Source organism: Coenobita brevimanus, chromosome 70, assembly GCF_032717465.1.
Source record: "Coenobita brevimanus isolate Jiangsu-jjx chromosome 70, ASM3271746v2, whole genome shotgun sequence".
In the NCBI taxonomy this organism is placed as follows: Eukaryota; Metazoa; Arthropoda; class Malacostraca; order Decapoda; family Coenobitidae; genus Coenobita; species Coenobita brevimanus.
The window spans coordinates 33,629,059-33,653,463 of NC_137023.1; positions in this window are offsets into that span (position 1 = coordinate 33,629,059).

Below are 24,405 nucleotides of genomic sequence, written 5' to 3' on the forward strand. Positions count from 1 at the left end.
GAAAATGAAGAAATGGTGGGCTGAGTCTACCATCTCGGTTTGGGAACGGTTGTTATTCTTTCCCTCCTTAAATATCGATAAGCTTTATTTTACATCCATTTCATGTATGTGTCAATCAAAACAAAATAAACAGTGTTATGAGAAACATTTAACGATTCTTCATTAAGAAATATTAGCATGACACGGCTGAAGATCGTACGTTAGGATTATAAACAATAACAAACTCACGTGTGTCTACTACCCCGTTGGACCTACTGTAAAAAGATCATGAAAAACCGTTGCCGAGAAAAATGGACAGTGCCTAGACTGAAGTATTTCCTGAAGTCTAGAGGAATACCCTGTTCAGGGTACACCGCTGGTGTGTTGTTATGAGTTTTTGTACGGTATTTTGGAGTCCTCGGCATCGTCGAGGTCCAAAACCACAGAAGGACCAGGGGCAAAATACACAGCAGCCTGCTTGGAAGCGGTACAACAAGCACCCCAACCAGCAGCAGTTCCCCAAGCAGCAGCAGCAGCAATACAAGGACAAGCCACGTAACCCTCAGTCAGGTCAATTAGTGTATCGGAGGCAGGAGGCAAATGCAGCCTTCATTCCACAAGTACCTGGTGGTGTCATCTCTACCAGTACAGGTACTTCCCAACAGTTCGCAAGTCCCCCTCCGACCATGAACTCTCCTCAGACACCTAGTTCCCAGGGCGCCACGTTTGCTGCATCGGTTGTTCCGCAGTCTCATGAATGACTGGCTGCTACCTCCTCAGACCCTTCCACCAACAACACTGCCTTTCTTGTTCAGCCAGGGTCTGTAGGAGGTGTTTCTGTAAATGTCCTGAGGGACAATGGTTCCTCAGGCTGCTCTGTTAAGCAGAGTTTAGTTCGGCCTGATGAGTATACAGGTCGACAGATCCAGGTTAGACTTATTGATGGATCAGTGAGATTGTTTCCTGAGGCACGTATCCAGGTGGCATCTCCATTTTATACTGGTACGACACTTGCAGTTGTCATGCCAGAACCCCTATTTGACCTCATATTAGGCAACATCGCTGGGATCAAAAATAGTTGTGCCGTAGATGTTGCTACTCAGACTTCGGCTGCTGCGATAACACGAGCCATGGCCAAGGCTCCAAATCGCGTCACTCCGTTGACCGTCGCAACGCCGCAAGATCTGATTCGTAGTCAAGATGTTGTCCAAGAGCAACAGACTGACTCGACACTTGCCTCAGTGCGCAAGAAGCTGGAGGGTAATGTGATCAAGTATTCACGGGGAGGTCAAGCCAGGTTCCTTCGTAAGCGAGGACGGCTGTACCGTGAGTCACAGACACCCCAGGGTGAGGTTCGACTGCAGTTTGTCGTTCCTGCAAAGTATCGCCGAGCAGTGTTTGAATTAGGTCACTGTTCAGCGATGGGAGGTCACATGGGTCAAAAGAAGACCTCTGACCGCATCCATGCTGACTTTTTCTGGCCAGGAATGGGACGGGAAATAACGAGGCTCGTACGTTCCTGTGATGTGTGTCAGCGTACCACTGACCATTGAAGCCAATGCCCATAATCTCTGAACCGTTCGAGAGAGTAGCAGTTGACATAGTTGGGCCAATCTCTCCTAGGGCTAGTGATGGATCAAAGTATATCCTCACTATAGTTGATTTCAGCACACGGTGGCCTGAAGCCGTGGCCCTTAAGAATATAGAGGCCGTCACTGTTGCTGAGGCATTAATTGAAGTGTTCTGTCGTGTAGGTATCCCTAAGGAGGTCTTGAGCGACCGGGGTTCGCAGTTCACTTCGGGCAATGATGAACGAAACGTTCAGGTTGCTGTCCATCCGAGGCTTACGAACTACGCCGTATCATCCCATGTGTAACGGGTTGTGTGAGAGGTTCAATGGAACTCTCAAGAAGATGTTGAGGCGCATGACCGCCGAACAGCCAAAGGAATGGCCGCGGTTCATTGCTCCTCTTCTATTTGCTTATCGAGAAGCCCCACAGCATTCATTGAAATTCTCACCCTTTGAACTGGTGTATGGGAGGTCGGTCCGGGGCCCACTTCAAGTCCTTCGTGAGTTATGGGACGATGAAGAACCCGACCCTGAAGTCAAGACCACCTACACCTACGTCCTTGATTTGGCTGACCGCCTCCAGTCGACGTGCGAGTTAGCTAAGGAAGAACTGATCAAGGCGCGTGAAGTTCAAAAGGCTTATTATGATAAGAAGGCAAAGCTTCGAAAGTTTAGTCCAGGCGATAAATGCTTGGTATTACTCCCCACTGCCCAGAACAAGTTGTTGGCGCAGTGGAAGGGTCCATTCGATGTAGTAGAGCGCATTTCAGACCTCAACTACATAATACAGATGGGGAATCTTCTGTAAAAGGTTCCACATTAACATGTTGAAGGCTTATCATGAGTCAGACCCCGAGGAGACTGGCCTACGAGTAGCTGATGATAGTGACCAGCCACTGGAAGAAACCGGGGCAGCTGCGGTGATCCCAGCTGATGACCATGATGATGAACCCTTAACCGCTCAGTCCCATCAGGAAGAGACTGTCGGAGATGTTTTACTTAACCCTGACTTAGCAGTAGGGGACCAGAATGCCTTATGATCACTGCTCTGTCAGTATGCTGATGTCTTCTCAGACCAACCTAGACTTGCAAAGGTTGCGTGTCATAAAATTGAGTTGACCAGCAATGCTCCTATAAAGGTTAAGCCATATCCGATTCCCATGCGACTACAGGGTGCAGTAGATAAGGAAATTGCTGACATGGAGACTGCAGGCATTATCGAAAAGTCCTCATCTCCTTACTGTAGTCCGATGATAGTAGTCCGCAAGAAAGATGGTGGAGTCAGGATTTGTGGCGACTATAGAAGGCTCAATGCAATCACCAAAGTGGATGCTGAGCCAATGGGTGACCATATTGCCATCTTCTCCAAGCTGGCAGGGTCACGATATTTCACGAAGCTCGACCTAGCGAAGGGATTCTTCCAGATTCCCCTTCATCCTGAGAGTCGTCAGTTCACTGCCTTTGCTACTCCTAGGGGTTGTACCAGTATAAAGTCCTCCCATTTGGACTTACCAATTCCCCAGCAGTATTCAATCGTGCCATGAGACAAGTGCTCCATGGTATTGTAGGAGTAGAGATGTTCGTTGACGATGTCCTCGTTCATTCCGCCACATTGGAGGAGCACCTCAGACTCTTGGAAATTGTCTTCAGTAGACTCCAGAGTTTCAACATGACTGTGAAGCCTAGCAAATGCAAGATTGCTCACAGTGAGGTGGAGTTCCTCGGTCATATTGTTGGCAACAATCACTGCAGGTGTCAGGGTGACAAGATCAGGAAGGTTAAAGAATCCCCGAGACCCGTGACCAAGAAACAGGTTAGGGCATTTCTTGGTCTAGTGGGGTATTATAGGAGTTTTATCCCCAACTTTGCTCTCATTGCCCAACCGTTGTACGAAGTGCTACGGAAATATGCTCCAAACACCATTGAATGGGGAGAAGCGCAAGAGAGATCTTTTGCCACCCTCAAGAATATGTTGTGCAAGGAGCCTATCTTGCAGTTGCCTGATTCCAGCAAACCTTTCATACTGTGCACTGATGCTTCACAAGATGGAGTAGGTGCCGTATTGATGCAGGAATCGGAAGGTGGAATCTTCCCAGTGGCATACCACAGCCGTAGGCTAAAACCCGCCGAGAGGAATTATAGTACTGTTGAGAAGGAACTCTTGGCTGTGGTTGATGGTGTTAAAAAATATTATTATTATTTATTTGGGGCATCATTTGTTCTGGAAACTGACCATATGCCACTCACTAGTCTTAGCACGACCAAGACGGCTAATGCAAGATTGACACGCTGGACACTGTATCTACAGCAGTTTAACCTTGTTGTGAGATACATCAAGGGAAGTGATAACGTAGGTGCAGACCTGATGTCTCGCCTACCAACTGCTGACTAACATGGGCAGTTGTTGTATACTGGGTTCCGTGATAGGCATCCTCAGAGATTTGAGTAATCCAAGGACTAGCCTGGTTCCCAGTCAAAAGTGTAGACCTGACGTCTCACTTGTTGGCCCCACAGGACACAGTATGTCCAGGGTCTGTACATACACGTGTACTGTAGGTTAAGGGGGAAGAGAGAACTCCGCAGAGGTGACTTGAGGCTATGGAAGACCCAAGTTTGCACAAGGATTCTCAGCTTTCCGGTACTAATAGAAGTACTGTAGGTTAAGGGGGAAGTTCGAGAGAGAACTCCGCAGAGGCGACTTGAGGCTATGGAAGACCCAAGTTTGCACAAGGATTCTCAGCTTCCCGATACTAATATAAGTATTGTAGGTTAAGGGGGAAGTTCGAGAGAGAACTCCACAGTGGCGACTTGAGGCTATGGAAGACCCAAGTTTGCACAAGGATTCTCAGCTTTCCGGTACTAATAGAAGTACTGTAGGTTAAGGGGGAAGTTCGAGAGAGAACTCTGCAGAGGCGACTTGAGGCTATGGAAGACCCAAGTTTGCACAAGGATTCTCAGCTTCCCGATACTAATATAAGTATTGTAGGTTAAGGGGGAAGTTCGAGAGAGAACTCCGCAGAGGCGACTTGAGGCTATGGAAGACCCAAGTTTGCACAAGGATTCTCAGCTTCCCGGTACTAATATAAGTATTGTATTGTAGGTTAAGGGGGAAGTTCGAGAGAGAACTCCGCAGAGGCGACTTGAGGCTATGGAAGACCCAAGTTTGCACAAGGATTCTCAGCTCCCCGATACTAATATAAGTACTGTAGGTTAAGGGGGAAGTGAGAACTCTGCAGAGGCGACTTGAGGCTATGGAAGACCCAAGTTTGCACAAGGTTTCTCAGCTCTCCAATATTAATATAAGTACTGTAGGTTGAGGCACAGGTTGAGGACCCGTGTGCAGTTCGAGGCTATGGAAGACCCGAGTTTGCACAGGGATTCTCAACTTGCCGACCATAATCGTGTGCTAAAATTAATGGCGACCTCGAGTGTACTTTTCATAGCATGTACTGACTGCTAGCCAGAGAAAGTAATTGTAACATAATAAGAATTTTGTCTCATTGACACTTTTGATGCTCCACCTTAATTGGTTTTGCAGGTTCAGCAATGGGTGTAGCAGTTTTGCTGTGCGGACCAGCTGATCATCTGCCGCACGCTGCTGCCTCTTCTCCTCTGCCTTCGTCGTCGCCATATTATTTACTGTGTCATTTTACACGTAGGTACAGTTACACTACAACTGTCACACCTACACCGTGTATTACATACACCACGCTACACAACAATTAGTTGTCAGTGTAAATGTAGCAAATTTTCGCTCAGTTTGACCTGAGTAAAGGATTTTCACCGTCGTCACGGAGTTTTTCCCTCAAGCTTGCTTCTATTAACGTAAATACGAGGTTTTTTCACTCACTGGCGACTGCGATTTTCTCCTGTAGCAGGATAGCACACACACCACAGTGTGAATCTTGTGTGACTGAGTTAGGATTTATATGTATGTATATTGAAATCATTCTTCTGAAGGAAGAAAGATTTAATTTTCATGGGGCGTAATGTCACGAATCAATTCGCGACATTTCCTTTTTGTGAGAAGCCACGAACTATTAGTGGAAAACTCACTGTGTATCGCTCAGTTAACCGTTTCTCTCTCCATTTCGGGGTATACTTTTCAAATCATTCGTCACCGTTTTCAGGGGTGACCGATTTGATGCACGTCACTAAGTGCGCTACTGAGCGATACTATTGTTTCTTTATCGTTCACCTCTGCTTGCCTAAACCGTTAGCCACGCCATCTGGTAGCTTGTGCGTCCTGCCTGTACATTATTTGAATTCAGTCTAGTGGTGGGTTTGACGGAGAGAGGTCCTGTGCTCAGACGTGAAGAGAGGTCAGCTAGCATCCCAAGCTCCACAGAGTATCAGTTTCTTCAAACTCCCACCCCCTGGGTGATACAAAGCATTCATCGACTGGTATTTCTTTTGTGTATTTCCTAGTTTTAAGAGTTTAGTTAAGGTGTTTTTCCTAGGCGTAAGTATTTAGCTTCTGTGTGAGTGAGCGAGTGCGTCTCATTTAATTGATTTGAATTGTAACGTTAAATTTATTTTTTTTGATTAATAAATTTAACAGTTCCTTTCTTGAGCTTAATGTAAGTAAACTCTTGTTTCATTTAATCCAAATTAAGCTTATTTTCCATATAGCTCCTAGCTTGCATAAACATTTACTATTCATAACTGGTACTTAGACCAGTCTTGTTGTATTAACATAAAATCCGTTGTGCCAGGAGTTAATGCATCAGCAAGAACCTGATGTTATTATTATTAGTATTAGTTATTTATTGTCAGGGGTGATGTAACTTTCTCCAGAGGCTAACAGTACAGTAATTCAGCAATTGTGAGTAATTAGTCTCTGCTGTGTACTGTTGAGGAAGTTTATAAATTCTCGTTCTCAGAGAATCGTGCTAAGCCAGCGTAAAGTAATCGTTGCTTGATGTAGCAAGACAATCATTGTCTCTGCTCTTCAATATTATTGAATATTATTATCAATTTAAATAATATTTAAGCATTTATATCAAAATTACCGTGATATGATAAAAACCCCGTGACACTCTGCTGGCCCCTATATAATGAGCTCAGTCTCTGCATCATTGCCACTTAGATCTGCTCCTCATTTTGTTCACATCTCTGTCCTCCCCTGTACAGATATTATTATTGTGAGTGCTCAAGAAATCTCCAAACATCTAGCAGCTGTGTAATTTGAGTATAACTGTTGTATTTTTTCTTGTACTGTGTAGCATAAGGTTAATTCTTAGGCCTAGTGAGGTTTTTTTATTAATGTTGGGTTTTATGTCAGTCATTTTTGATACTAGTTTGGACCTGTAATAATTTATCTTGCATTAACTGAGCATTACCCGGTGTATTTTCGTTTTATCAGGGCTGACTTAGGTAAATTTACCCTTGCTAATTTTGTGTTAATAGAGGCTATTGCAGTTAACCATATATTTAACCTGTTTTTTGCCATTACATTATCCTTATGAGTCCTGAATGTTTTGTTGTTAGTTTGAGCATTAAACTTTAACTTGTAATTTTACCTAACTCTTTTGTTTTGAACCTGGAACTTTACGGGACAGTAGTGACTCTTAGTATTCTCACTTAAATTGTACATTATCTTTCTCTGTTCCGTAACAGTGTGTGTGTGTGTGTGTGTTTGTGTGTGTGTGTATGTTCCCATTATATCTCATGAACGGCTTGAGCTATCAACATGAAACCATCAGGGTAACATGCTATGGCCAAAATCTTGGACGAGTTCGAAAATAGGAACTCGGAGTCAAGTTCAAGGTCACCAAAATGGCTGCCAAATGTCAACTAGTTTTTTTTTCACCAGCCTTTAGCACCGTTATGTCACATGAACGGCTTGAGCTATCAACATGTAACCTTCAGGATTTCAAGATATGGCCTAAATCTTGGACTTGGCCAACAGCATATTGTGGCGGGCGATTTGGATTCAGCTCCCGAATGCTTTTATCTCATTTAAACAATGTGATCATTACTGATTGTCAAAAGTGGTGTAGTTACTGAGCTACGATACTCTGAAAATTACCAAATTCCGGGATTCTGCCCATTCTGGGGGAGAAAAAATTGTTTCTGTGCAGCCACAGCTTTTGGGTTAACAAAGGAAGTACTGATAAAGCAACACCCACATTTCCCAACTCATTGGGTAGAACTGTCTATGTGTGGAAAGTAGTTGAATTTTTTACACGATCGGTGATGTTCTGTGGTGCTGGTGTATAGTTATGGAAAGTGTGTGGAAAATGATCGGCCAGACAAAATAAGCTGAAGCACCATGTTGTGGTGTGGATGTGGATGTGGTGGGAAGCGTTAGGAGAAACACAAATGGTTTGGCCATGTGGAGAAGATGGAGAGTGAGAGACTAACGAGGAGAGTGTATGTAAGTGAGGTAGGGGGGAAGAGGGAGGGGGAGGCCAAGAATGAGATGGAGGGATGGAGTGGAGAGGTATATAAGAGTGGGGGGGGGGTGAGCTGGGAGCAGGACAGTGAAATGGCGGGGGACAGGGCGACATGGAGGCGATTTGTTTGTGGCCACCCCTTACGGGATTAAAGCGTCTGGCAATATATAGATAGATAGATAGATAGATAGACAGATAGATAGAAAGATAGATAGAGACCAGTCACACCTACACTGTTTCGTCACCATGCCTCGAAACTAATGAGTAATGTGGTGAACACCACAGGTGCCACTGATTCAGTAAACAAGCCCCAGCACTGCATACTCACATTAACTGACCTGTATTCAGTGTTCAGAAGAGAAATGACAGGCGAATTAACGATGCATTTCAGAGTGATGTGATGCCGATGAGAATACAAAGTGACAAACAGACGCCAGGACTAATTTGCTTAACGAATAGCTAGGGTAATGGAGTCCCACCATCATAGGTGTAAGCCACACGGAACCAATGAACCCCAGCAGGGCTGCAATAAAGTTTCATCGTTATAATCTGTTAAAACATAGACATAACCTGTCACTTTTTTCACAGGAAGAAGTTTAAGGGACAAAAGGAATGGAAAAGAATCACGTCGAAAACAGACGAGTTAATATATTTTCTGACATATGCAGATCAATCTTCTTTTATATTTATACAAGAAATTACACCAAAGTAGATAATGTTATATTGCAGTTACTTGGCTGTTGTAACTGAAAAAGTACAAGAGAGGTATTTTAGAAATGACGAAGGTGTTTGACGAGTTCTGTGACGAAGACATGAAGGTAAAAATTAGAAGACTTTGGAGACACATTAAGGTTCCCAAAGTTAACTCTGATAAAGCAAAGAAGTGGACAGCTTTGCAGTTTTTAAGAGTTTATTGTGAAGCGGGATTGTTTTACATTACTGCCATGTGTGTCATTCTGCTTAAAGTTCTTTTTAGTTATTTGTGTGTCTGTTGCTTCTTGTGAAAGAAGTTTTTCTAAAATGAAACTGATTAAAAACTTCCTACGCTCAAACATGATCCTGGCCAAACTGTCGAACCTGGATTTGATCTCAGCTGACCTTCATATGTCAAGAAAATAACGTGTACTGATAAGTTTGATTTTTTATTATTCTGGAGCCTGGGGAAGAAAGGTGAAAATTCCGGGAAGTTGTTAAAATATTGTCCTCATTTTTGTCATGGATGTACAAATCTTTAGAGTATCGTACATTACAAACATCTATAATATGCAAAATATTCAGTACATAAACTAAATTTATAACGCTATTTAACGAGCATGATTTCAGCCATAATAAATTTCTACTCTGTATGTGATTTGTATATTTATTCATCCCTGGAAGGAAGAGGTGCCAGTGGATACGCCGCCCCGGGTGCCAAATACTGTAGGAACGTCCCTGAGACCAAGAACGTCGGCTTATGTACCGTACTTTATATATGAAATTTAACCCCTCCAGCTGGAGACATACTTTGTAGTTAATGAGGCTGATGTCAGACGGTATCAAACAGGTGAGAGCCTCTTTGGGTGAAGAGGTTAATCACTACGTATGGGGAGACATATTAATATGAATTCTGCTACAAGTACGTATGCATCCATTTGATGTGTGTCAAGCTGGCACAGATATATTGGACAAACTCTTTCACGTGTTGTGACGCAAGCAACACCTCCAACACAGACTCTGTATCAGAAACCGATATATAAGACGGTAAATTTTGCTTTTACTAAGTCACCAGCATCCATTCAGTATACATATGGATCATATTGTACGGCTCCTCTGGGGACGAATGCTTCATATCAGATTACACTGGTTACCAGTCATCTGTTGTCATCATCCCTAAGGAAGAAAAGGCAAAATAATGACATGGCAATAAAGCGATGCCAGTCACAGTAGCACACCACTGCCCCACCTCCAAGTCCACATAGCAAATCACGCGCTCTGGATCACACACAAATCTCCCCTGGCAGTAATTTGGTGGCCAGTACTGTACCCACACACATCCCCTCTACCCCGCACCATATCACCCCATTATGACCCTACCATCACCCCCCCTCACCCCTTGAATATCACACCACTCCTCCTGCCAACGACCCTATCATCACCCCACTCCATCCTTACCCACGACCCCTCCATCACCCCACTCCATCCTTACCCACGACCCCTCCATCATCCCACTCTACCCCCACCCACTACCCCTCCATCATCCCACTCCGCCCCCACCCACGAACCCTCCATCACCCTCCTCTACCCCCTCCCATGACCCCTCCATCACCCCACTCCGTCCCCACCCACAGCCCCCCATCACCCCACTCTATCCTCGCCAACGACCCCTCCATCACCCCATCACACACCACCATCACACACCATCACACACGACCCACCACCATCACACACACCACCACCATCACACACACCACCATCATCACACACGACCCACCACCATCACATCCGACCATCACACACACCACGACCATCACACACCACCACCATCACACACGACCCCATTATCACCCCACACCCGTCGCCACGATCCCCCCATCACCCCACACCCCCATCATCCCTTCATTAGCCCACAGTGGAGTCCTTCAGTGGTGGCCAGGGTGATTTGCATGCACAGTGAGGGAGGCTGAGTGAGAGTAATAGAGAGAAAGTGAGGGATTGCCGCTGAGAGAGGGTGAACGAAAAGAAGGAAAGGTGTGTGTGGCTTTAACTTTCAGACCTGAGAAGACTATGCAATGGCGACACCGGAATAAAATAGAAAAGTTGTTCCATAAGGTTAGAAGATTAACAGCTTCCAAACCCATTTTCTTCCCGGAAGCTAAAACTTACTCGAGCGTATAGTATTTTAAAGAGCAAGGTCCTCTATGTACGAAGTGTCTTTATAAATGATGGGTATATTCAAGTTTTATTAGTCATATCTCAGGAATTGACCTGACCACTTACTGATTTCTCAGACCGTCCTAACACTTACATGTGGTGGGTCTATTGGTCAGCTCCATGCTGCCCTTACTGTTAGCTGCGTTTTCTTTCTTTCTTGGATTCTTGTTTTTTTGTTTAATTGTGGCGGGTACTTCTACCCTTCAGAAATAACCGACTCTAACCAGGCTTGGACACAATGACCAGCCTATGACTTAAATGTGTCCGCAAGGTTTTGGCTACAAAGCAACTACTCGTTGTCTAGCAACAGCCGAAAACCCTCCTTTTTCGTACTTTTCACGTTCCGAGCCTTACATGCATTATTAATGGGCATAGAAAACTCTGACTTCAGGCGTAATTTTGAGGTCATGCTCTATCGGAAGTGCGGCATCCATTTTTCCCCTCTCTCCTCTAGTTTTCAAGTGGAAACCCTATAAAGACTGGCTTTGGCATCCCTAGCAAGCAGGACCTGTTTTCAAGAATGCTCCCCTAGTTCCCCAGGGGCTTGATGGGACTGAATGAAAGTTTGCATGCTTACAGACATTCACTAGTACTACAACTTTCTATCTGCTACCTATGTGCTGCATTTGCCAGGTCAAGGGTCAAAGGTCATCAAATGTGAAAACAGTGCAAATAGCTAAAATCACGACTACGCTCGTGCAAAATGCTAAGACTCCGAAGATTATTAAGCCATGGCCATGATTCTTTGGTGGAATGTTGCACTGGAGTACCTCCATACAAAAATGGCATTTAGTGTCGAGACTCACTACCAGTTGCTAAAGCGCCACCTTGAAGTTGTACCTCTGGTGGGCCATTCCACACATTTCAAGTTTCCTAGCTCTACAGTGGGTGGATGGAATCGAATGAAACGTTGCATGCTTATAGACGTTGATAAGTACTACAAGTGTGCTTCGTACGTATATGGCCTATATCCGACAGGGCAGGGGTCAAAGATCATCATGTGCTGAAAATATGAATAGCGCTAAAATTACGACCTTGCCCTTGCAAAATGCTAAGGCTCCGAAGATTATTAAGCCAGGGCCATGATTCATGGATGGAATGTTGCACTGGAGTACCTTCATATAGAAACGACTTTTAATGTCGAAACTCACTTCCTCTTGCTAACAAAATTTGGTCCGCTTAGAGCTGGCCATCGTCGCCAACCTGCTTATTATATATAGAGTTAGGTGGATTTAGAGGGATATACGTGAAAAATTAATTAATTAATAGAGAAAATAATAATAATAAGAATAAGAATAGGAATGAGAATAAGAATAAGAATATTGGGATAATAATTAGCCAGAATGCAGATGTGGGCCATACCATAGCCATCATAGCATGGCCTTCCATGGACTTCGAATCCTTACCCTGTCTTTTTTTCTTTTCACTTTTATTTAGCTAGAGGTATTGTACCTTCTAGCACTCCTAGCACTTTCTTTTCCTCTTTTCTCCTCTTTTTCCTCTTTTTTTTTCTCTCTTCCCTTTTTTTATATTGTCTCTTTTATATTTACATATTCTACTAACCCTAAACAGTGGCTTGTTAAAGATGGGGTAAACGACGGTGGCAGATTTCAGTAACTGCTATCACGGTTGTTAGGTGTGGTCTTGTGGCCGAGTGATCTCGGTAACTGTAGACCTTGCCTGGCGAGGCCGTTCTGTCAGGCTGACTTATTTTTTCCATTGTGATCTTTGCTTCGTCTGGAGTTTTATTTATCTGTTTGCTGTCTCTAACGTTTAAGATTTTAGTGTTTAATCTGTTATTGTTACTGTCTGTAGATGTAGAACTGACTCCAGGGCCTACACACTTTAAGTTATATCAATGTCGTTTGTTTCATGCTACTGTAATATCCAAGGTCTGCATGCTAACCTAACAGACCTTACCGTGGCATCTAATCATTCTGATATCCTATACTTTTATGAAACATTAGTATCTATTATGAGACACGTTGCAGAACTACTCATTCCTAACTTTTAATGCAGAAGTAGTCCTGCTATTGAATGTGATTGTCACGAGGTGCAGATTGTAAAGGTTTGTGTGAGTCTAATAGGAAAGCTAGTTTTGTATTTGTTGGTGATCTAAATACACACCACAGAGATTGGCTAAACTCTGTTTTGACAACTGACCAATATAGAATGACAACATCGGATTTTGATTCTATGTCTGGGTGTGAGCAGCTTACATGTGAACCAACCCACAAAGCCGGTAACTGTTTGGACTTTCTCTTCACTGATTCCCTTGGAGTCATTACAACTAAAGTTGGTTCTTCTTTGGGAAATTTCGATCATCAGTCTTTCTGTACCACTTACACTTGATCATGAGGTCTCTAATGACAGCTTCTCAGTGAAGATTATATCGTCTTGTGCTAATTGGAATGGGACTCTACATAGTTTGCCAGCTATAAAATGGTTGAGTTTCCCAACGTGAGTGATCAGAACGATATGATTTTGTCTTACCATTCATCTTATTTCTGCGAATGGGAGGCATACTCCTACGAAGACTTTACAATTCCATATTAAAGATAAGACATGGTTTAATGATGTACGTCATCGGGTACATCATGAGAACAGGAAATTTATCGCTTGTGATCCCGCAGTCATTCTGGATTTTGCTGGGGAAGCTATGTGAGGTTCAGAGTCAAAGCTGTGGCTGTTTACTCTGCATTTGAAAAAGAGTTTAGTATTAGCATCATAGAAACTCTCAGGGGCGTCAGTCGGCCTCACAAGCGGAGACACACGTTCAAGTCTGGTATATTTGGTGTTGGCATGCCGACAGCTCCACTTGTGATGCAGGATAGTATAGTCACCTACTGCCCCAAGGAAAAGCTGGCATTTTTGCTGATATGTTTGATATTAGTTATCTACTGAAATTCTTATTATTCCCCATCTTGCTGCTCTATGGTAAAACTTTAAACTTTTGCACTTTGGACCAGTGAAGTAAGAATTTACTTTTTGGCCTAGATTCATATAGTGGCAATGATCCTGATGATATATTTTCATGGGTTCTTTTAAAAGTAGCTCATATTTTAGCCCCAAAGCTATCAGTAATCCTTCGTAAACTCGTTAGTTCCAGATCTTTCCATTTTTGTTCTAGAGCTGAAAACGTAATGTAACCCCCTTATCTAGAGTTCCTCTGTCGTCCCTGGTTCCACAGAGTGTCGTCCTACGAGTATTTCGATTACATCTATTCTTTCAAAGACATGTAAGTTACTAATGACTAAGCGTCTAGGTAGATTCGTTGGAAACTCTGTTTTTTTTTATGGAATTTTATATCTGGTTTTCGTACAGGCCGTGGTACGTGTGACACCCTTCTTCTACTGGTGTCTACTTTGCAGTTGTCCCTTCATTCTGATCATAAAGGCAGAATTTCAGTTCTGCCTGTGATCAAGAAAACAGTAGGAATTTGATTTTTAAATTTCTAGACATGAGTATAAGTGGCGCATTTCTCAGTACCATTAGAGACCGATTGTGTGGTTGTTGATGGCCATCATGGTGATCATGGGAATGTTATATTAGGAGTTCCTCAGGGTAGTGTCCTGGGTCCATTCATTTTTCATTTATTTTCACGATATGTTGGTTGGTTTAGATAATGATTTAACGGCCAATGCTGATGACGCCACCTTATTTTGCAACCAGCCCAGCACCTGATAATAGAGCTATAGTTCTCATTTCCTTAAATAGAGAATTACAGGGAAGTATTTCATGGCTTTAGTATGAAACTACAATCAGTTATAATTCAGCCTGTAATAGTTTCGTGTTTTCGCACAGTTAACTATGTTCATCCTTTTTTTTTTCTTTCTTTTTTAATAACTGACACCGCTTGGGATGGTGGTATCTTAAAATCATAGGTGTCATGACTGATTGTAAAATAACATTTGAAGACCACATTTGCTGGGTCTCTTTTGTGCCTCAAACAGTGAGTAAATATTCTAAGAATTTTGTGACGAAGCAATACTTAGAAACTGATTACACTCCTGTTTGGAACTCTGCTACAAACTCTCACTTAAAGCTATCAGACAAAAGTTTATGCGCCCTTAAATTTATTATACCTAGCTTACGTTATTATATATGGCAGTGTGGATGAAATAGCTCTCGCAGGTAATTGAAAAAAGCTTTTCACAAATCAACTCATCCTCTGGATCAGTTCCTTCCCAACTTATTTTACCCGGAGCGAGTTACGGCATGGATAACCGCTCGGAACAGCCATTCATTTTGTTCTGTTCGTGTGCTTTCACCTCAGTTCACCCGGCGCGTTATACCAAATGCTGTAACACTGTGGAAAAGACTGTCAAGCTGTGTGATAGAAAAAAAGATGATATTTCCTTATTTTCAGTGATCTAACTTGCTTCAGTTAGGTACATTAAGTGAGGAATAATCGTTATAGGCTACTAGTCAGTTTATTTTCTCTTTTGGTTATTACTCTGCCTTCCTAACTGGGTTGCTTCCCTTGCTGGATCTTGCAGGAATACTGTCTGAGACTAGTTATAGTTGGATAGATAATTTACTACTGATAATAGTAATTGGTAAGAAATATTACAGAGGCATAAAAAGAAGTGTGAACGAGGCAGTGCACTTCTGACAGAGAGAGACCTGAAGCAAGAAACTGAGACTGAGATGGAGATATAATGTGATCTATCGAAGTGAGAGGTAGGTAGATAGATAAAAAGATAGATAGTTCGAAACACACACACACACACACACACACACACACACACACACACACACACACACACACACACACACAATGGCAGCAAGAAAGGGACGCAAGAGGTTTAAGAAAGACGTGTGTGTGTGTGTGTGTGTGTGTGTGTGTGTGTGTGTGTGTGTGTGTGTGTGTGTGTGTGTGTGTGTGTGTGTGTGTGTGTGTGTGTGTGTGTGTGTGGGAAGAGAGAGGGATTATTTGAAATACTGTAGGCTTAAGAAGAGTGAGGGGACAGCAGAACATAAAAGATGGAGGACAGAGAGAGAGAGAGAGAGAGAGAGAGAGAGAGAGAGAGAGAGAGAGAGAGAGAGAGACCATCAGTCAGTCACTGTTTATTTCCCTCATCCAGCCCAGCCTCTATGTGTTTCCAAAAATCAGCAAGTGGTGCCAGACACAACAAACCTCCCCAACAGCAGTTATTTTATTGCTGTTAAATACTGAATCGTTTCTGCCATTTAGCGTCAGTGCACAATTAAAGTCTAAGCTGACCGCGCAAATATTTTCAAGTTACGCCCTCTGAAAATCGTGTGATCTTGTATTTGACTTTGAAGGTCACTCAAGGTCAGTGGTCATGCTTCCAAATGAATGTCCATATGAGACTTCCTATATCTTGGTAACAGTAAATGTCTGACGTCAACGAATTTCGAGTTATAGCCCCCTGAATATGCGTGACCTTGAGTTGGACCCTTCAAGGTCATTCAAGGTCAAAGGTCTTGGTACCAAATGAAAGCCCATATTAAGAGTCCCTGTATGTTCCTAATAGTAAATATCTCTATCTTCAACCGTCTTCAAGTTATAGACCTTGAAAATCCGTGACCTTGATTTGGACCTTTCAGGGCCACTCGATTGCCTCCAAACTTTAATCACTTTCTTTGGGGATCAGTGACCACATATCCTGAAAGTTTCATGTAATTTCATTCATTCATTTTTCCGTAATGTTGCTATCAAGTAAAGAAACAAATAAATAAACAAACAAAAAGTGGTGCCAAGCACAACAAACCTCTCCTGACCACTCAAGGTCAAAGGTCATGGTGCCAAATGAAAGCTCATATGAGACCTCCTATATCTCGATAACAGTAAATATCTCTATCTTCAACCAGTTATGAGTTATTGTCCCCTGAATATCCGTGACCTTGAGTTTGACCTTTCAAGATCACTAAAGTCAAAGGTCATGGTACCAATTACAAGCCCATATATGACTTCCTATGTGTTGATAATAGTAAATATCTATCTGCAACCAGCTTCGAGTTATAGCCCCTTGAATATCCGTGACCTTAAGTCAGATCTTTCAGGGTCATTTACGGTCAAAGGTCTTGGTGCCAAATGAAAGTCCAAATGGAACGTCCTGTATGTTGACACCAGTAAATAACTCTATCTTCAACTTGTTTCAAGTTATAGCCATCTGAATATCCGTGACCTTGATTTTGACCGTTCAAGTTCACTCGATTATCTTCAAAATTTAATCACTTTCTTTGGGGACCAGTGCCCACATATCATGAGAGTTTCATGTAAATTCATTCAACTGTTTTTTAGTAATGTTGCTAACAAACAAGCAAACAAACAAACGACCAAAAACAATACTTCGCGGGACTGCGTCCCAGAAGAGATAATTCTCGCTTAAAGCCGTAATTGGCGGCCTTTCCGCTCTATGATAAAAAGGCCATGCTAGGTAACTACAGTGCCAACAAAGAAAGTGATCCACCAAAAGGCCACCTTCAGATGGTCTTCATTCAATGTCAAAATGCCAGAGATGAGTCATAACTCGGGAACCGGTGGCCCAGTTGGACTGGATATTGTTTTATTCTTCAAATAAGAGCATTTCAGTTGTGCCTTGCTCTAACAAAAATTGTGCTACAATGCCCCAGCTTTGCTGTGTTATGGGAATAAAAGGACAAACCAACAAACATACAGAAATCGGATCATTAAAATACAGATTTTAGATAACAGATGTTTCCTTGGACCTGTTCTGTCCTCCCCTGCTGCCTGCTGTATGTGTGTGTATGTGTGAGGGGGAGAGAGGGTGGGATTAGTTGAAATTTTGTAGGCTTAAGAAGAGTGAGGGGACAGCAGAACGTAAACAAGAGGTGCCAGGCACAACAAACTTTGCCCGACAGCAGTTTTTTATTGATGTTAAATGCTGACTCGTTTCTGCCATTTAGTGTCAGTGCACAATTAACCCATTTGCTCCCAGCGTCCACAATATAGGATGGAACTGAGCATTTCAAAAGTTAATGAAGGAAGACTCCCGGGGTAGGGACCTATGAGCTTCGCGACTATGAGCCAATAGGTGAGGGTCAGTATGCTTCGTACCCTTCCAGCAAAATCCTTCACACTGGAACCTTGGAAGTTAATTGGTTAAAGTCTAAGGCAATGACGCAAATGTTTTCAAGTTACGCCCTCTGAAAATCCGTGACCTTGCTTTTGACCTTTCAAGGTCACTCAAAGTCAAAGGTCATGCTGCCAAATGAAAGCCCATGAGACTTCCTATATTTTGGTAATAGTAAATATCTCTATCTTGAACGAGTTTCGAGTTATAGCCCACTGAATATCCGTGACCTTGAATTTTACTGTTCAAGGTCACTTATGGTCAAAGGTCAAGGTATCAATTAAAAAGCCATATGGGATTTCCTATATGTTGAAAATAGTAACTATATCTTTGACCAGTTTTAAGTTATAGCCCCCTGATTATCAGTGACCTTGAGTTTGGCCTTCCAAGGTCATTCAAGGTCAAAGGTCTTGGTGCCAATTGAAAGCCCATATTACGAGTTCCGGTATGTTCCTAATAGTAAATATCTCTATCTTCAACCGTTTTCAAGTTATAGCCCTCTGATAATCCGTGACTTGATTTTGACCTTTCAAAGTCACTCGACTACCTCCAAAATTTAATCACTTTCTTTGGGGACCACTGCCCACATATCCTGAGTTTCATGTAATTTACCCAACCGTTTTTCCATAATGTTGCTAACAAACAAACAAACATACATACATACAAACAAACAAACACATTAACAAACAAAATCGATCAAAAACAATACCTCGCTGACTCGGTCCGGCCGAGGTAAAGATGGAGGGGGGAGAGAGAGAGGGTGGGGGGGAGCACATTGTGATCCTTTCTAGTTATTCGGCATTGCTTTTCAAGGAAATACATATTCTAGGAAACCACGACACGGCTTGAAGAATGAGATAATAAAGCAAAAGGTTCTCTTTCACCTTGCTGACCTGACAGCAAGTGTATAGACCAAATAAAACAGCAGAACTGAATATCCTGTAGTAAATTTATATTAACAGCTAAAAGTTGTACGACTTAACAGGCTTGTCCACCTCGTACCTGCCTCGTGCCATTATAAATGATGGCTGACATAACCATTAGAAGAACAGTTGAAATGAATCTGAAATTTCTATAGGAAGTGTTTAGCAATACATTTGTCCCCATCCTAATTCAAATCATTTCAGGCACCGTTACATCCATCCTGTTAAATCACTGCGTCCATATTCAAACCCAGTCAGAGCTATCAAGGTCCGGTCTCGTCAGATCAGAATGTCAAGTTATTTTTAATTAAGGCTAGTCCATGACCATTAAATTTAACTCCAGCAAAGTCCATTCAGACCATTCCAAATTCCCGATGTCACTAACCAAGGAAAAACTGCCACTCTTTACCAGATGGCCATCAGAAGTCGGTCTACTAAACTCCGTTCATTTTATGTGCCCTGTGTGTCACTAAAAGGATGGGAGAAATTATAACAACATTATTTTAGTCACTGTTACAAAGAAGCGAGGCTGTATTATAGTCAAAGAAAATGAAGAAATGGTGGGCTGAGTCTACCATCTCGGTTTGGGAACGGTTGTTATTCTTTCCCTCCTTAAATATCGATAAGCTTTATTTTACATCCATTTCATGTATGTGTCAATCAAAACAAAATAAACAGTGTTATGAGAAACATTTAACGATTCTTCATTAAGAAATATTAGCATGACACGGCTGAAGATCGTACGTTAGGATTATAAACAATAACAAACTCACGTGTGTCTACTACCCCGTTGGACCTACTGTAAAAAGATCATGAAAAACCGTTGCCGAGAAAAATGGACAGTGCCTAGACTGAAGTATTTCCTGAAGTCTAGAGGAATACCCTGTTCAGGGTACACCGCTGGTGTGTTGTTATGAGTTTTTGTACGGTATTTTGGAGTCCTCGGCATCGTCGGATTTCGGCCGGCGGTCTCGTCTCTGCACGATTTCGGCTTTATCTATCTATCTATCTATAGCCCGACGCCCTAATCCCGCAAAGGGTGGCCGCAGACAAAACGCCTCCAAGTCACTCTGTCACCCACCATTTGACTCCCCTCCCCCCAACTCACCCCCCCCTCCCTCATATACCTCTCAACTCCATCCCTCCACCTCATCCTCGGTCTACCCCTCCCTCTCCCTCCCTCCACCTCACCTACATACACCCTCTTCGTCAGTCTTTCATTCTCCATTCTCTCCACATGTCCAAACCACCTCAGTGTATGTCTCCTAATCTTTTCAACCACATCCACATCTACCCCACAACGTTCCTTCACTTCTTCATTTGTTAACCTGTCCCTCCACGTCACTCCACATGCTCCTCTCAAGTAACTCATTTCCACTTCTCTCACTCTTGACTTGTTCCCCTCTTGCAAGGTCCACGCCTCGCTTCCATACGTCAGGGTAGGGATCACAATACCATCATGCAGTGACTTCTTAACTTCCATACTCACCTCCCTATTTCTCACCACTGCTTTCAGTGTACCAACAACCTTTCTTCCCTGCTGTACTCTTTCACGTACTTCATCCCCCAAAGTTCCGTCCTTACTCATCACACTACCCAAGTACTTGAATGCACTCACATTCTCCATATCCTCACCATCCAACCTCACTGCACACTCTGTGACTTCATTCCTCTCAAACACCATAACTTTACTTTTGTTTACATTAACTTTCAGCTTCCTCCTCCTACACACTGTCCCAAATTCATTCACCAGACCTTGTAACTCCCATTCATCTTCACCCAACAATACTGTATCATCAGTAAACAGCAACACCGGAAGCTTAAAAATCTCACCCTCATTCATTAGGGCCACCCCCACATCCATTGCCCTACCTTGCACCTCCTTTACAACCCCATCCATATATATATATTAAACAGCCATGGAGACATCACACACCCCTGTTTCAGTCCCGCATTGAGATCAAAGAACTCACTCAGCTCACCATCCACTCGCACCGTAGCCCTAGCTCCATCGTACATACTCTTCACAGCACTCAACAATTTCCCCTCCACTCCATATATTCTTAATACCTTCCACATACCTTGCCTATCTATTCTGTCATAAGCTTTCTCCAAGTCCATGAAGGCAGCATACACTTTCCTTCCCTTCTCTAGATACTTCTCCACTAAACATCTTAGAACAAATATCTGATCTACACACCCTTTTCCCTTCCTAAATCCCCCTTGTTCTTCTCCAACTAGCTCCTCTGTCATATGCCTAACCCTATCAATGAGTATTCTACCATATATTTTACCAGTCACACTAAGAAGGCAATTACCCCTATGGTTACCACATACTTCTCTCTCCCCTTTTCCTTTGTACAGAGGAACAATTATACCTGATTTCCAGTCCTCTGGAACCCTTCCCTCTTCCCAAGCCAATCTACACAACTTCCATATCCACTCCACAACAATCTCACCCCCATACCTAAACATTTCACCACACACTTCATCAATTCCTGGGGCCTTTCCCAGCTTAATCTTCTTCATCGCTTCCACTACTTCCGACCTACTGATCTCTTCCTCCCTCCTCTCATCTCTTCTCCCAGCCATTCCCCAACCACTTATACTCACATTGCTCTCACTCTCTACATTCAACAAATCCTCAAAGTGCTCCTTCCATCTCCTCAATTTCTCTCTCTTCTCCACCAACAATCTATTATTCCTATCTTTCACTCCCCTACTATTTCCCCTTTCACACTGCCTCACTTTCTTTACCTTCTTCCAAAACTATTTCTTACTCTCTCTCCATTTCACACTCAGATTCCTCCCAAACTCTTCATCCACTTTCTTCTTACTCTCCTTCACCAGTCTCTTAACCTCCCTTCTGGCCACATATACTTCTCTCTTCTCTCTCTCATCTTCTCCCCTACCTCTACTCGCCAACCATTCACCATATGCCTTCTTCTTTTGTTCCACAGCTCGTTTCACCTCATCATTCCACCATGCTGTCCCTTGCACACCCTTGCATCTCCTCCTCACTCCACAAACCACCTCACACGCTGCGCTTATCTCTTCCGTGAATATCTTACATACGTCTTCCACCCCTTCCATCTGCTCTAGCTCCTACCTTCCCAATCTTTCTTCCACTATGCTCTTATACTCTGTCATTTTCTCACTATCTTGCAATTTCTCCACTCTTCTCACAGGAGCTGCTTCCTCCTGTCTTCCCCTTCGTCTCCTCAACCACTTTCTTTGCAGCTCTACCTTGGCCATCACTAAGTGATGGTCCGAGACTCCATTCCCCCACCCTCTCCACACCCTTGCATCCAACACTTGTCTTCTCATTCGCTCATCCACACACACTTAGTCTATCATTGCCTTTCGTTCAACAAGTTTACCATCCATCCTCCTCATTACTCTCCATGTATACCGGTGGATCATCTTATGACGAAAGTAGGTGTTGGCTATTGCCAACCCCTTACCAGCACAGATGTCCACCAAAGCACTACCATTCCCATCTACTTCAGCTGGCACACCCCACTGACCAACCACTCCATCCACTCGTACATTCCCAACTTTGCCATTCATGTCTCCAATCAACAGCACTCTCTCGCTCCTCTCAAACTTGTCCATACATGCTTCTACTCTCGCCCAAAACTCATCTTTCACTCTTGCCACTCGATCCTCTGTTGGAGCATACACACATACAATCGCCCATGCTTGTATACCTACTTTCATCCTCACCCATACAATCCTTGCACCCACTGTTCCATACTCTCTTATATTCTTCTTCCACTTCTTGCTTATCATCAGACATACTCCCTCTCATGCCCTCTCATTCTCACTGACTCCCGCACATATACCTACACCGTATTCCCATTCTCTCATCCTTTCACCTTTCCATTTAGTTTCAGTCAATCCACATAAATCCACTTTTGCATCCTCAAGCACCTGGACAATCTCTCTCTCTTTCACGTCATCATTCACTCCTCTCACATTCCATGTTCCCACCCTCAGAATGTCCTTTGTCCGTTCCTTAGTCGTCAACGTATGGTCTGTCCGGGTCCGAGGCGCTTTATTTGCTTTTTTAGTTAGTTCTTTTTTACGGGGTGGGGCACTAACCCACCACCAACCCTTTTAGTCGCCTCGTACGACAAACAGGGATACTGGGGGAGTATTCTTGAAACCCCCCTACCCCCATATGAAAAACTATGCAGATTTTCTTCAGTATTTTGGAGATGAAGCATTGTTCATTTAGAAAGCTAAATTATGTGGGTTTCAAACAAAATGTGCACCTAGAGACTTGTAAATATGTGATGAATGTTGTCACACCCGGTGTGCTTTCACGGCTTCTAATAGTAACGTTTTCCTGCATTTACCGCATTAAAGCATATCCAGGAAATTAGTATAACTACTGAAGAATAATATCATAAAGAACTTACGTACGGTATGTCATTAAATATCACGGGAGAGATATTTAAAGATATGCGATTTCTGTGGTCTCTGCATGAGTAGCCCGACTTCCATATTGAAGTAACTGGCGATCAGTGGCAACTCTTGAGTTAGTGACGGTGGAAATTCATTTAAGTCCTCCATATCCAGTCAAGCCCAGGGTTATTCAGGCTCAGTCAAGGCCATTCAGGACCAGTTTGGTCCAGTCAAAACCAGTTAGGTCAACCTAGTGACGCGATATCGCACACACCCATACCTACGGCAGAAATGTGACGTTGATGTAATAAAGTAAGAAAGGATTATGTCTGTCAATCATGTGTTATCGGTAGTCATAATCAGTTACATATTCAGTGTTGTATGATATGATGGTTAGAGTCCCGTCAATGTCAGTTTTCATTAAGGAGGTGGGCTGTGACGACGGTAGTCCAGATCAAGATGCATTCGAATCGTTTTGAAAATTTTCTTCGTATCCGCATGAATAATGTTGCACACCATTAACAGCTAAACGCACACTGTATCAACCATTAACGTTGTTTTGCATATTTTCGTCATATTCCTCCACATATCCAATGAAAACCAAATCTGAAAAATGGGAAATAAAACATCCAAAGTACACCAAGATTTGAAACAATGCAGTGAATCAGTCTGACAGCCAAAGTCGTAATGTAACAACCCCTAGTCTGAGGCAACATTTCTGAGGGGAAATAATACGAAGCAGGTAAGACACTATTCACTTAATAACTACAGAAACCTATTGACCCACTTCAATACGTAACTAATTAGTAATTACATATTTTTCGTGTGAAGCTGCTAAGAGGTAAGGCAGGTATAATATTAATAAGATCTGAAGACTCTTAGGTAACTTCTTGTGTAGCATCAACAAGGAATCAAACAAAAATGTCGATGAACGCATGTCTGCAACTATTTCTTACAACGACATTGACCCCATCTGGGAGATTTGGATTTTTTTCTTATCAGCAATGGCCCACGTAAGGACACAGCTGTGGGCCTTTCAGATTTATTGCGCAGTCTCCGGTTCTCCTGGAATCGTTGCGAGACTACGAGGTGAAAATAACAATAATAGGCTACCGATGAAAACAACAGTCTCCAAGTAGGTGGAGACTAAC